This window comes from Leguminivora glycinivorella, chromosome 9 (genome assembly GCF_023078275.1).
Source record: "Leguminivora glycinivorella isolate SPB_JAAS2020 chromosome 9, LegGlyc_1.1, whole genome shotgun sequence".
Taxonomy (NCBI): Eukaryota; Metazoa; Arthropoda; class Insecta; order Lepidoptera; family Tortricidae; genus Leguminivora; species Leguminivora glycinivorella.
The window spans coordinates 1,916,431-1,930,592 of NC_062979.1; the positions used below are offsets into that span (position 1 = coordinate 1,916,431).

General features: G+C 37.2%; 1 protein-coding gene and 1 long non-coding RNA gene across 2 annotated transcripts in view; both read left to right on the forward strand.

Annotated features, from left to right (window-relative positions):
* The window catches only part of LOC125229598 (syntaxin-binding protein 5-like), a 525,297-nt gene that overhangs the window by 233,163 nt on the left and 277,972 nt on the right, over positions 1–14,162 (forward strand). The window lies entirely within an intron of this gene.
* The window catches only part of LOC125229599, a 217,898-nt gene that overhangs the window by 183,824 nt on the left and 19,912 nt on the right, over positions 1–14,162 (forward strand). The window lies entirely within an intron of this gene.

Here is a 14,162-nt window from a genome sequence, read left to right on the forward strand (position 1 = left end):
CCTACTACTCGTGTCTATCATTTGACTACACTTCATACCGTGACTCTGCCCATCTCTCATCCGTAATAATTATATAACTTTGTTATTACATGGCGATCCTGCCAGCACAGGATTTCCTTTGTTTCTTATTCTCAACTGTGTCCTTTTGTCTTTCCCATCTTTGAGCATGCGGCATGTTCGGGCATGCAGCATTTCTACTTAAGCTTAAGAAGAAACAGAAATATAGCTCTAGAGATAATAACATACGGACGATCATTACAAGAAATGCCAGACGGTTAAGTTGGTTCACACAGCAGTATATTTCAATAAATTCGCTGTCATACCTCACAAATGCGAACCCTTCTCAGATTCGCGGATTCATCGACGAGCCGCCATAAATCCGGTAAGCTCGGCATCCGGAATCCCGGACGTAATTTCATTAATCTATGTTCACTATCCTTGTTAAAAACCTCGTATATTATTAAGGGACTCCTGTGTTATATGACCTTTTAAATGGGATGGGTTTCGGGATATCTAAGCAGCTGACAAAGCGTTGATTAATTAAGGTGTAATTGCCGAATAAAGTACTTACGTACTTCTAAGTTTGCTACCAATTGAGGATAATGTACCTACTATGAAGGCACTGGTCCCCTACGATTAAAAGATAATCACTCCCGTGCAAATAAAAGAGACACGGCGATATTGACAGTTCACCGCTGGGCGAGTAACTAGAAACATAGCCGTGACTCTTTTATTTACACGGGAGTGATTATCTTTTGTTCGTTTTTATAGCCGATAGCTCATAGCTTATGGCTCGCGGTGGGACCAGTGCCGAAGGGAAAAAGACATATAATCAGGAGCTGGATTCAGATCAAGCATTGAATACCTATGGCCTACAAGTATAAGAATTGTTGTACACCGGAAAGCTGGGTCAAATTATCTTTAGCTTATGCCACTTATTTCAAAACGTAGGTGCAATATTCAAAATTGGCCAGTGTCAAAAGTGTTTTTTCGTATACCGGTAACAAGAAAGTTATAGATGACACTTTGCCCTTTATCCCATTTAAATACTTGGTCGGCGCAGCATGTCTTTTTCTTCCATATCTCTCATTCGTTTAGTATCATTTCAGATCAACACATTTCCATATATTATGTATTTGCAAAAGATTTACAAATTATAGGATGATAGTTAAAATGCTGCTTTAAAAACACTATCACGAGTGGGTCGCTAAATGAAGGAACTTTCCCGTTTATGACAATGAAGCTTGTTGTCAAAACAGTCGGTTGTTTTTTGGTGCAAGCAAGATAAATAAGCTGTTTTGGAGCGACTGCGCCCGACAACTGCATTGCACTGGGACAATCGCGGAGCGTGCAACGGGGGAGTTGAAGTTTTTGTTTTTTCAGGGATCTTTGCTTTAATAGTGTTTTTATAGGTCGCACGTGTTGTTGTTTAATATAACTCACGTCATTTGGATTTTCATAAAAGGCGCTCTGAATTGTTTCCACATAATATTCATCAAACATTTCAATACTCCGGTATGTAGCCACAGCTACTCGTAGCTCTAGCTACTGGAAGCATGTGCGTGGTTAAGAAGCATATTAAGATAAGCCGATAATTAATAAATAATAATAATAAATATTATAGGACATTCTTACACAGATTGACTGGCCCACGGCAAGCTCAAGAAGGCTTGTGTTGTGGGTACTCAGACAACGATATACAGAGTGGGGCCTGTAACATACTGATCAACATTTGTTCAGTGACTTTTAAAAATTCTGAAGTCTTTAAATTTTTAATTTTTCATACAAAATAAATATTAGCTTCAATGTACGCCATTATTGTTATCACTGACGTTGTCTGTCACACTTAGACTTAACAGAATTCGCAATACATTACCTCTTAGAAAAAACTTTCAAGGGTGATAAAAATCAAAATACAAGTTATTTTTAAAAGTCGCCGAACAAATGTTGATCAGTATAAGGAGAATAGCCTAGAGTTCAATTCTTCGCCTTTGTTACAGGCCCCACTCTGTATATAATAAATAAATACTTAATTGGCAGGAGGATAAATAATAATTGGCAGGAAGCTGCGCGGGACCGAGATAAGTGGCGTACTCTCGTTTTGGAGGCCAAGTTCTTCTTTGGATCACAAAGCCATACTAGTTAGTTATTAAGATCAGTAGGCCTAGCACATGATGGCCGCGGGAGTATGTCGCCGCGAGATAGACTACCTGTCCTTATGTCATTAATACAATTAGACAAAGACGTGTCATCTATCTCGCGGCGACATACTCCCGCGGCCATCATGTGCTAGGCCTGCTGGTGACTTTTGTAACCAACATAATAAAAGAATCTCCCATAGAAACTTTCATGATGTAAGATAATAATCACGTGCATTTTAGTCGGATATGTGAAGTGAAAAGCGATTAGAATCAGAGAGCTATTTTTAAAATTATAAATGGGCTTACTCTTAGCCACAGACAAGCCAAAGCCAAAGACGTTGCCTACGATGGATTTTTATAACGGAATTTACGTGAGACACTGACAACCAATACCAAGTCTGTCTGTCAAATCTGGCCCCTACCTACTTGTTGTTTTGTCACTAGCGAGAAACAGGATTTGATAAATAATATTCAGCCAAATGGCTAACTGGACTAAAAAATATAACAACTTTAAAACTTGTGGACGTTCTCTCGCTCGCTCGTAAAACAAAAAAAAGCCTGGAAGTTTCTACACGTCCGGCACACTCGCTCTTGACCAGTTTGGTTTTTACTAGCACAAGGCACAACACGGGCAAGACCACAAAAAAACCATGATTTACGACGGTTTTACTTGGAACTTACGCCAGTTACGTTGCTGGAAACAACTCGCTTGTTTTGACTTGTTTTTTCGACAAGGAAATGATGAAGAAAAACGAGTAACTGAGCTCAAAAATGACTCAATTGTAGGCGCACCTGCCTGATAACTTATTTCGTAGATATTTGAATACATATTTGAGTGCTCAATGTGTGTGTGTAACATATTAAGCGATGACTATTGAAGGAAGTCCGAATGGATGCACAGAGTAGACTCACGTGCGCGTCTGTTATAGTAGATAAAGGGGCCCACCGACTGTCACTTCGCAGATTATTCGACGATGTTACTTTTTGCTTTGACAAGCCGATGTGTGTTTAAATCTGCTGTATGCTTCTGCGATGTGTCTGCGACTATTTTTTGCTAACCCGGTGTCACCTGGCAGGCAAGCGTGGTGTCGCGCGGTAATTAATAAAACATCAGGCCGTCCCTATCGAACTTACAAATAGCGCGATAGGGACGGCCTGATGTTTTATCATTTATCGCGCGACCATACTTGCCTGCCTGGTACGACATATTTAGTCAACATAATGGCGTAAATAAGATAATTCATCTGCCTGTCTAGAAATTTTCTTTTGGAGAAAAACAAATCTCAGAAATAACTAAAAACTACGACGCAGCCTCGACAAGGTGGCTTATGGCTCTTTATACTCCCACTACACAAAAAGTTTTATTTCAGTATAATCTTTTTGGCATTTCGTACTTTGTCTAAATAAACCTGCTCCCACGTAGGGATTATGTTAACGAGAGCCTATCGTCATTTTTAATTTAGAAAGCCTGGTGGCCGTGTTTTATTCACGGCCTGGCGGTGCTTATTTACTCATTTTGTTACTGCGTTGTTACTTAGGTTTTAAGTGGGCGAGATAAGAGATGTTGAAGGTTAGAGCACAGATCTTAAAAGTCACTTAGGTGTTACTGAAAGTTTATTAGTCTTAATTGAAAGCCTAGGCAGGCATTTTTTGTATTTCGACATCAGAAATAAAAAAGGATTTTCACATCGTACTTTGTTCGTCTTGTATTATCTTGTGTCGGAGGCCAAGACCCTTTTTGGGTCACTGAGCCAGTGAAGTAAGAAGTAAGTATTTTTGATAGTAATAACACATACCTGCATAAAACTAAAAAATGTAACTGTAAATTATCTAAATAAATTTAGTGTTTCAAAAAAATAACGCTTAAAATCGAGGTTTTACTTCTTAGACGGGTTCCCTCTATGTGGCATAACTTTATTTGTCCGAAACGCTTTTGTCATAACAGATTTGGCATAATCGATTTTTGCCGAATGTTAATGTAGCATAAACATTGTTTGGAATAATTCATGATATTTCGAATATTATTTTGTCCGAAAATATATTGGCCTACTATTATTGAGGCCGAGTGTCATTAGGAAGAAATTGGATGAGCATAAATATTTTTGGCATACATCCCATTATCCGAAACTTATTTCGCATACATTTTTCGTTAAGAAAAAATGCGCTTTTAGGGAAAAATGGTTACACTAGGTTAGAATTGCGAACTCTACAGATACTCGCTGCTCCAGAAAAGTGGGTTAGGTTAGGTTAGAGCTGCGACTATTACAGAAAAGCACCGCTAGGGAAAAGTGGGTTAGATTAGGTTAGAACTGCGACCACAACAAACACGCACCGCTAGGGAAAATGGGTTAGGTTAGGTTAGAACTGCGACCTCAACAGAAAAGCACCCCTAGGCAAAAATGGGTTAGGTTAGGTTAGAACTGCGACCACAACAGAAAAGCACCACTAGGGAAAAGTGGGTTAGGTTAGGTTAGAACTGCGACCACAACAGATAATTACCGCTAGGAAAAAGTGGGTTAGGTTAGGTTACAACTGCGACCACAACAAAAACGCACTGCTAGGTAAAAGTGAAACAAAAATAAAACAATAACGTTTATAATTTTTACCTGGTTTTATTTTTGCATTCAGTATATGAAACGTGTATACAGATGCAATCTAACTAATGTTGTAATACTGGTAGTAGGTAACCATTTTTTTAATTATATACAAAAGAATGTATAATGGTAAGATTCGACCTATACTGATGTTATGCCAAAATAAATTCGGCAAAACATTAAATCGGAACACTAAGTTTATGCACATATAATTTATGCGTAAAAATGATTCGGAGCACCAAATTTATGTACAAAGAATATTCGGACAAATCACAATCTGCCTAAACAGATTATGCTAAACTTGACTATGCCATAGCAGTTTATGCACAAAGCCAATTATGACTAAATCGATTATGCACAATAGAATTATTCATAAAAAAATTATGCCACAACAGGGTGAACCTTCTTAGACTACCCGTCGTTTTCCGCCGTTCGATCTAACAAAAAACAGTGCACAAACCAGACGAATGCTACCGGATGGAATAAAACCATCGGGAAAGGAACGCGATCCCACCCCGATCATTACTCGTTACGTTCGACGCTGCCACAGATAATATTTATCAGAAGCTCGACAGGCTTTGGAAATTTAAAACATGAATTTTTGCTAATCAAATCATAGCGACTGAGGAACGCACAAGTATCGGAGAATACATCTACCCGTTATGATAATGCGCTCTAGTGCTTATGTTAGCATCTTGGGCGAACCCTTGTCTTCGTTCTCTTCATCATCAACAGTTCGTCAGCTGTCGTCAAAAAACTGATTGTTAATCAAATTTCAATAAGTTTTGCTAGGGGAGTGATGTGCTTAAAACTAGCTCGCTCTTCAGTTTAGTTTTCTGTTATTTTGATATAATATATCGATAGTTTTAACACAATACAGAAGCTTCTGAGTCGCTTATTATATTATGTAGATAAATATAAATAAGGAGATACGAAACAGCAAATTTTCATTGATTGTCTGTGTGCTTACGAATAAATCATATTCTATTCTAACAGTTTTGAATGATTCACGGTTATTTTCATTAGACTCATATTGACCGGGATATAGACCGTGATTACCTTTTTGATTTTTGTCGAGCTCTTGATATTTCGACGCAGTTGCATGCATCATGATCACTTGATCACGGAAAACAAAGCGACAAAAATCAAATATTCTATTCTGTTCTAATACAATAAATAATATTATGTAAAACTATATTTACCCGACTACGATTTGAAATTCTGTATTGATAAAAATGCAAATGTAAAGAAATGCTGGAGTAGGTAAGTTAGATTTCCGATACAATTTCATTTCCATACATGCCTTGCCTCAGCAAAATAAAGTAGAAAGCTTCAACGATCTGTTGAGAGTCAAATCTCTGCATTCAAAGTTTCCTACGTCTCATTTCGCATGCGGGTATCAACGATCAGGGAATCGAGGTAGTATTTTTTCCGGTTTTATTTTTACTGTTTTTTCGTACTTTACGATAAAAGGGCGGAGCTTTCACTTCACATGTGTTTTTATTTACTAGCGAGGCGGGATGATTTTGCCTTTGAAACTAAAGTGTGCTCTGTTTGCCTGCTTGTACGCTGCGCTTTGAGTAATCATGTATACTAGAGAGTCTAGAGGCTGGAGTATAAGCATATATTATATTAATTTATATGCTAGTAATTGAAGCAAAATTTTATCGTAAAAGTAACATAGTTTTTCATCGGTGTAGTTACATGATTTTTATACGTCATTAGAGTCGCGGAAAATGCCATACTTTGTATGGAGAAAGTACAGTGACCCGAAATGGTTATTTACTAGAATCAAATATAACATTCCGCGACCTTCTCTGTTCAAAATTCTACCTACCTAACCATATATATTTAAAAGATATGTTTCTCCCCCCTCGCGCCTCGCCCCGCCCGCGCGGCCCTCTAATTAGTTGTTGACACCTGACAGACTGTTAAAAGACATGTGCGAGAGTGGTTGTGCTTCCTTGGTGAATTGTGGGCCCCGGCCAATCCTGCCTGCGGTTCCTGACTCCCGGAGAGAAGGTTAGTGCATGTCTTTGACCACCTTGACAAATTTTTGCCCCCTCTTGTCCGTTCATAAACATTCTCAATAGCGACTAACGTATTAAAAATTCATGGCTATTGTATTGTATCGGCAAATCTCGCCTAAATATTATTATGAACTAGTCCGCGGCTTCGCTCGCGTTAGAAAGAGACAAAAAGTAGCCTATGTCACTTTCCATCCCTTCAACTATCTCTCCTAAAAAAATCAAGTCGATTTGTCGCTCCGTTTTGTCGTGAAAGACGGATAAACAAACAGACACACACACTTTCCCATTTATAATGTTAGTATGGATTAGCATTACTAATTATGTTTAATTTCCAGCAAACCAGTGTGTGCAAAAAGCAGACTGAAAAATTCTCAATCCAATTTAAATTCAACATTTTCTTGTCATAATTCGAGAGGCACCAACAAGTCAATTCTGGCTGCACCCGTTTCCTGTGTGCCATTCGAAAATCACATATCAAACTATGATTTGATACTTCGCACAGTATAGTGCTATTATAGGGAACTTGACTGTGTTTAAAATGAAATATTTTTTACCATACACGAAATAAATCATCAGATAATTATAAGAAAACCATGGACAGAAGTTATTTTTAAATACAAGTTCTATTTAATAAGTCAAGAAGAAATATATTAAGTTACTGATTTGACCGTGACGTCACTCAATTCGATTTCATATTAATTCCATATTAGCAAGTCGTTCAAATTCGTTTTGACAGTTCTTTAAAAGAACCTGATTTGACTAGGAGGCAAGTAGCCTATTTATTTTGTGTCAAAGTGCATCTTGAGCATATTATCTTATTGGATTTACTGTTGCGAGTTTTGTGGTGGATATGTCGCAGGGAAATGGCCAAAACAGAGATTTGATCAAATCTCTAAGGGATATGATCAAATCACGCAGGATGTCAAAATGGCGAATCCATTTTATCATTTCTCTAGAAAATTTCAGTTATTTGACCAAATCCCTGACTCTGTTTAGTGAAATCACAAAATCGGCCAATAGCACGCCACATTTTGTCATTTCACTAGATTTGTTTAGGGATTTGATAAAATCCCTGAACCATGACAGTAATTTGACAAACCGAACTCAAAAAGTCAACTAGTTTTAACATTTCGCTAAACAAATTTAGTGAAATGATAAAGATTCATTTGGTATATGGTGATTTCGTTAAATCTCTGAACTGCTTTTGTGAATTGACGAAGGCAAGAATCTAATATATCCAATCTGATTTATTAGATTCTTGCCTTTGTCACTTGATTTGATTAAATCCCTAACTAGAACTAACTTAGTGAAATGGTAAAATAAAATGTCAAAATAGGTATTAAAAGTCAGTGGGCGAATTCTTTACAGTACTCATTTTACGGCGCTATCTAACCCATGAAGACATTTTAAGCAATTGAATCCGTTTTAAGAGTTTCGATAAATAAGAAACAAAAATAGAAAAAGTGAAGAAACAATGCTAAAACTGTTTCATTTTAAATTATTTTCTTATTTATTAAAATATTTTGTCTTTTCACTGAACTTGTTTAGCGAAATGATAAAACTAGTTGACCTTACAAGCTAGTTTCGTCAACTCACTGTCGTGGTTCAGGGATTTTATCAAATTCCTAAACAAATCCAGTGAAATGACAAAACGTGGCGTGCCTGTTGGCCGATTTTGTGATTTCACTAAACAGAGTCAGGGATTTGGTCAAATGACTGAAATTTTCTAGAGAAATGATAAAATGGATTCGCGATTTTGACATCCTGCGTGATTTGATCATATCCCTTAGAGATTTGATCAAATCTCTGTTTTGGCCATTTCCCTGCGACAGATATATAAACGAGAACGGACAGTCCTATCTCAAGGAAGTCACGCTCGAAGGAAATTTAGTTTTAATTATTTTTTTATACCACGTCGGTGGCAAACAGATATACGGCCCGCCCGATGGAAAGCGGTCACCGTAACCTATGGACGCCTGCAACTCATGGGGTGTCACATGCGCGTTGCCAACCCATTAGGAACTGTATGCGAAAACTGTAATTTATCGCCACTTCTAATGTAATGTTATGCAAAAAAACGTAAAAATGAAAAATAATCCTGATAATTATTTGACTAAATACGTATGTTCGAGTCATCTTGTTTCCAATGATATCAAAACAAGATTAGATTTTCAAATTTCCATTCACTCCTGCTAGCACCCGCTCCAAACTATTTCATTTCCATATCGGGAGCAATTTCGCGCACAGTGGGCGAATCGCAGCGAAAATTCGTTTAGTTATATTTAACGTGTTTGGAACGAACCCCGATTTTCATTGTAGAGTGCTTTGGAAAATGAAATTCTTGATCGGGGCGGAACATTTTAAATTCACGAGTGTTACAATATTTTTAAGATGTACTTGTGATATGAAGTTTGTCTATAAAAGACCGCTTTTTGGAATGGTTATGATAGAAGACTGAAATTGTTGAACGTTTATGTAAGCGTTTTGCGATAAAGTCTCGTTTAAGTTTAATACCATAAATGAAAATTGTGTCCGTTAAAATCAACAAGTAGTCTTCTCGTTGTAATATTTTCCTCTGATACATCAGTAATTATGTACCATTATTAGTGAAGATTTTCCTCTGTTCCAAAGTAAGTCAGTGAACAGTAATAAAATGTTTAAGTATAGGGGAGACCGGGGCTAGTTGACTATAGGGGTAGGCTGACTGACTTTTAAAAAATTGAACCAAAAATCAAACTTGAGCCAACCAGTGAGGTACTTATGTCCGTCACCTCCCTCCGCTCAGTCACTGGTGAGCCTGTCGTACCTCATATGGTATCACTGGTTGGCTCAAATTTGATTTTTGACTCAATTTTTTAATAGTTAGTCTACCCACCCCTATAGTCAACTAGCCCCGGTCTCCCCTACATAAGTTTCGTAGGTTACGTGATTTGCTTGTTTTCCTTCATAATGTCAAAGTAAATCCTCCTATTTTTTCCACTGTCAAGATTGTCCCCAATACAGTAATAATATTTACTTTTATTATATTGAAGTCACCTCACCACAAAGCTCAATGTAATTTCCGGCTGCGGGACCGGGGCGGAACTTGTCAGCGGCCAAGTCCCGGGGATTCCCGGAATCCCGGGATGTCCCGGAGCTCTTTGAGGGATAATAATAATAATAATAATAATAATATATACTTTATTGTACACCACTTATTGACAATGAGATTCAGTACAAAAACAAGACGTATTAAGAAGCAGGTAACAACAGGCGGTCTTATCGCTAAAAAGCGATCTCTACCAGACAACCTTAGGGTAGCAGGAAACAGATTGCAAAGAACAATGAACGGGTAGTGCCAACATAAAAATTACGTAGGTATTCGAACTATTTCAACACATCAAAAAGTAAGAGAAAAAAGAAAAAAAAAAAAATATGCAAAAGACTATTTTGACCAAAATAATATTATAAACGCATACACACATATACAATACATATATACAATATATATATATATACATATATAATACACATGTACAAAGGCAAGTCAAGGTAGCGAGAGGTAATGAGATTTTAAAATATTTTTAAACAAGGGAAGAGATTTCGCGCATCTTCCTGAAAGCTGGCTATGTTAGAGCAAATACTGATATAAAGTCAACTTCAGTTACTGTTATTTATTTTTTTTGCTTATTTTGATAACATGAATTATATTTGGATTGGCCTGCACTGAGAGAAAATACAACCAGTTTTCATGTTCGTTCAACAAGTTTTTTGGTTAAAATAGCGCCTACGTGCTCTTTGGTTCAAACAACTTGTCATTTGAATCGGCAATATATTTGAATCAACAAGTCGATTTTATAAAAACAACCTGACACATATTGTTTTAAACATACGTTTGGCTGATTCAAACGGATAAACCGCAACAAGTCGAACTTGTTAAATTCACAATGCAAATTTCTCTCAGTGTGGGGCTGATTTGTGGTGTATGTTTTATGCGATAAACGCAGCGTCAAACGCAACGCACTTGTCCTACATAAATTTGACATTGCTATGCTACCAACCCAGCGTTCAACGCACGCGATCAACTGATTAAAGGAAAATTGACTTGACTTTTTTTTACTTCAAATTTTAAACAAAATAGTACATTGTGTATTAAGGGCGGAAAGTGAAGGATTACAAACGAGAGGCTTTAATAACTTGAGTTTGTAAATCTTCAGCCGCCCGTGATGTACACAAATGTATTAAAATACTTACGCTGACATTTCGAACTTTCGTCCGCCATCTTGTAATTTTTGACAGGTCGTGGAAGGCCCCACCCAGGTATTCACTTTACCGCCCTAGGACGGTAAAATAGCTCATTACGTATCAGTATGCAGGTATGTAATAACACCGTTTACGAGTGAGTTTGATGAAAAAGGTTTTTAACCCCCGACGCAAAAACGAGGGGGTGTTATAAGTTTGACGTGTCTGTCTGTCTGTCTGTCTGTCTGTCTGTCCGTCTGTCTGTCTGTCTGTCTGTCTGTTTGTCTGTCTGTGTGTGTGTCTGTCTGTGGCATCGTAGCTCCCGAACGGATGAACCGATTTAGATTTAGTTTTTTCTGTCTGAAAGCTGAGTTAGTCGGGAGTGTTCTTAGCCATGTTTCATGAAAATCGGTCCACTATGACGCGGTCGGGGGTTTTTTCAAAATTTTAATTTTGTGGTTAGGTTATTCATCCAAAAAACGCATTTCTCTTTAATATCAACTAAAAACAGCCTTGCGACGTGAAAATAAATCGAATGGTGCTAGCGTTTGAATGCTCAGCGTAGCACTTCTCGTAGCGCCCGTAGCATTGTCGTAGCAGTGCTACGTGTTTGTGAAAATCCGCTTTGTATCGCGATATTAAATCGAGTTTGTTATAAACGTGCTCATTTTCTATACGGGGTAGGCGGGGTTTTGTTTATTTTGAGCAAAAATTCGGTAAAGCAAAATTGGCAGAGCTGAGTGATATCTTATTAGATAATTATGTGTTTTATACCTACTTTATTTCGTTTTATTGATAAAAAGTTAAACGTTATTGCAGGTAAAAATTGTTGAATTGTGCAGTTGTTTTAAAAACATAATTACGTTAGGTTATGTTATGTTGTATGCAGTTTCATTTTTCTTGTATTAGGTACGTTACGTTATGTTGTTTTCATATTTTCATTAAGTAAACATTATTTAGAATGTACAATTATGAACCTCCAGGTCTTTTGTAGCTATTTTCTTTTTTTTTGCAGTACGTTTTTGTATTGCCAATATACAATGTGTTTATGTGACTGTTTGGTTTCTGAATAAACTAAAAAAAAAAAAAATAATAATAATAGGTACGAGTAAAGTTGTGTTGCAGTGTGTCAAATTTTTGTGAAATTGATTTTTTCTAGTAAATTTTTAAGTATTTATAAATAATTGCTTCAACATGCACACACCTCTTCAATGTTGTCCAACTAAAAATAGCCTTGCGACGTGAAAATAAATCGAATGGCGCTAGCGTTTGAATGCTCAGCGTAGCACGTCGCGTAGCACTTCTCGTAGCGCCCGTAGCATTGTCGTAGCAGTGCTACGTGTTTGCGAAAATCCGCTTTGTATCGCGATATTAAATCGAGTTGCTTATAAACGTGCTCATTTTCTATACGGGGTGGGCGGGTTTTGGTATATTTTGAGCATGAATTATTTTGTTTTGAAAATATCAATGCTGTAATTTTAGAACAAAACGGGACTTAATCGCGTAAACACTTACATTTATATTAGGCCCGTTTTGTTCTAAAATTATGAGTGCAAATCGTGTTAGTCTAAATCAATATATCAATGCTGTAGTCTAGCAAATTTCTCTCGCCATACAGAGGGGTAACGCCAGCAGCGTATATAGGCACATTTACTAGAATACTTATCGACCTCGTTTAATGTTCGTAATACATATAAGTAGTTATTTTTAATATTTTTTTTCTAAAAACCTTTAGCTTTATTATTTTTATAAGAACAAATATCATTCTGTTAAATAAAATATTCAATGCTGTGGGTAAAGTTAATATTTTATTTAATAGTTTTGAGATATTTGAGTTTGTCACGGTGTTTATGGTTAGGTTAGTTACAAAACCAGAAGGAGATTAACAATACTTTTTTATGAACCAAAAATTGACAGAAGGGACATCTCGTTTGGTAGGTTTATATATCCACCTATTCAATTTCGTTATATAAAGCGCGTTACAAATTAACCTGTTAGTATTTAAGACCTATAGGTGTTATTTAAGTGCCAATCAATTTATCTAACAAATTATTTCATATACCTGAAAATGAAAGCAGATTTTGTTTTTAAATTTTAAGTTAAATTAAATTGACTCTCAGTTTACTCATGATCGCACGCTATGAACAAAGGCACTCAAAACATGTCCAATCTCTAAAATCGTTAGTTAATGGAAATTCTAAAACCGTGTTCAGAATGTGAAACAAACGCGTTGATTGGATGTGCACGGTATTCGATAAAACTGCTGGTTACACACCGGACAGAAGGATATATGTTAAAATTTGAATATTCAACTTATGGCCTTTTGCTTATAGGAAGACTAGGTACCTAGATTCTGTGAAATGTTTAACGGTGCTCTTTTATAATATTTCTTTATTTTTTGCGCTTTATTATTAATAGCCTACATGGTGTCCCACTGCTGGGCAAAGGCCTCCCCCATGGATCTCCATCCGTCACGGTCTTGAGCTATCTCCGGCCAGTCGCTAACATAATGCGTCTAGGTCATCCCGCCATCGTCGCCTGGGTCTGCCAGATCCTCGCCCGTCTTGCGGCACCTAGACCGTGGCAATTTTTGCCCACCTCTGTGGGTGCATGCGACAGACATGGCCGGCCCAATCCCATTTTTGGTGCCCCCAGCTTGGTGGTCTTAACTCCAACATCTGCAATGCCTGTTTTGGGGCGCAGCGTAGAGTTGCGGATTTTTTTCGCTTATTGGGATGAAATAGTTTTGGCATCATATGGCATCAAGGCAAGTACATGTGTACTTGCAATTGCATGATCAGATATCATCAGATAAATACAGTCAAATGTACAAATAGTGTACACCGAAGTTGCTCAAAAATATTTCCAATCATGCTGTAATATGTTACATACTCCATGAAGAGAGCAAAAATATGTGACTTACGGCTCTACACTACATATAGAGTTGTCCCTTAGCTATTGGCATTGTGTCGACGAATTAGAGCTATATAACTCGCTTTTACCCGCGGCTTCGTTCGCGTTAAACTCGAAAGTTGCGGAATGCTTCATACAAACTTCCACCACCCTTTTTAGGGAAGTAACGGGTTAGAAAAAACAAAAGGTAGCATATCTCACTCTCCATCCCATCGAATATCACACACACGTAATAGTATTAATGTTTTGAGATGATTATTTGG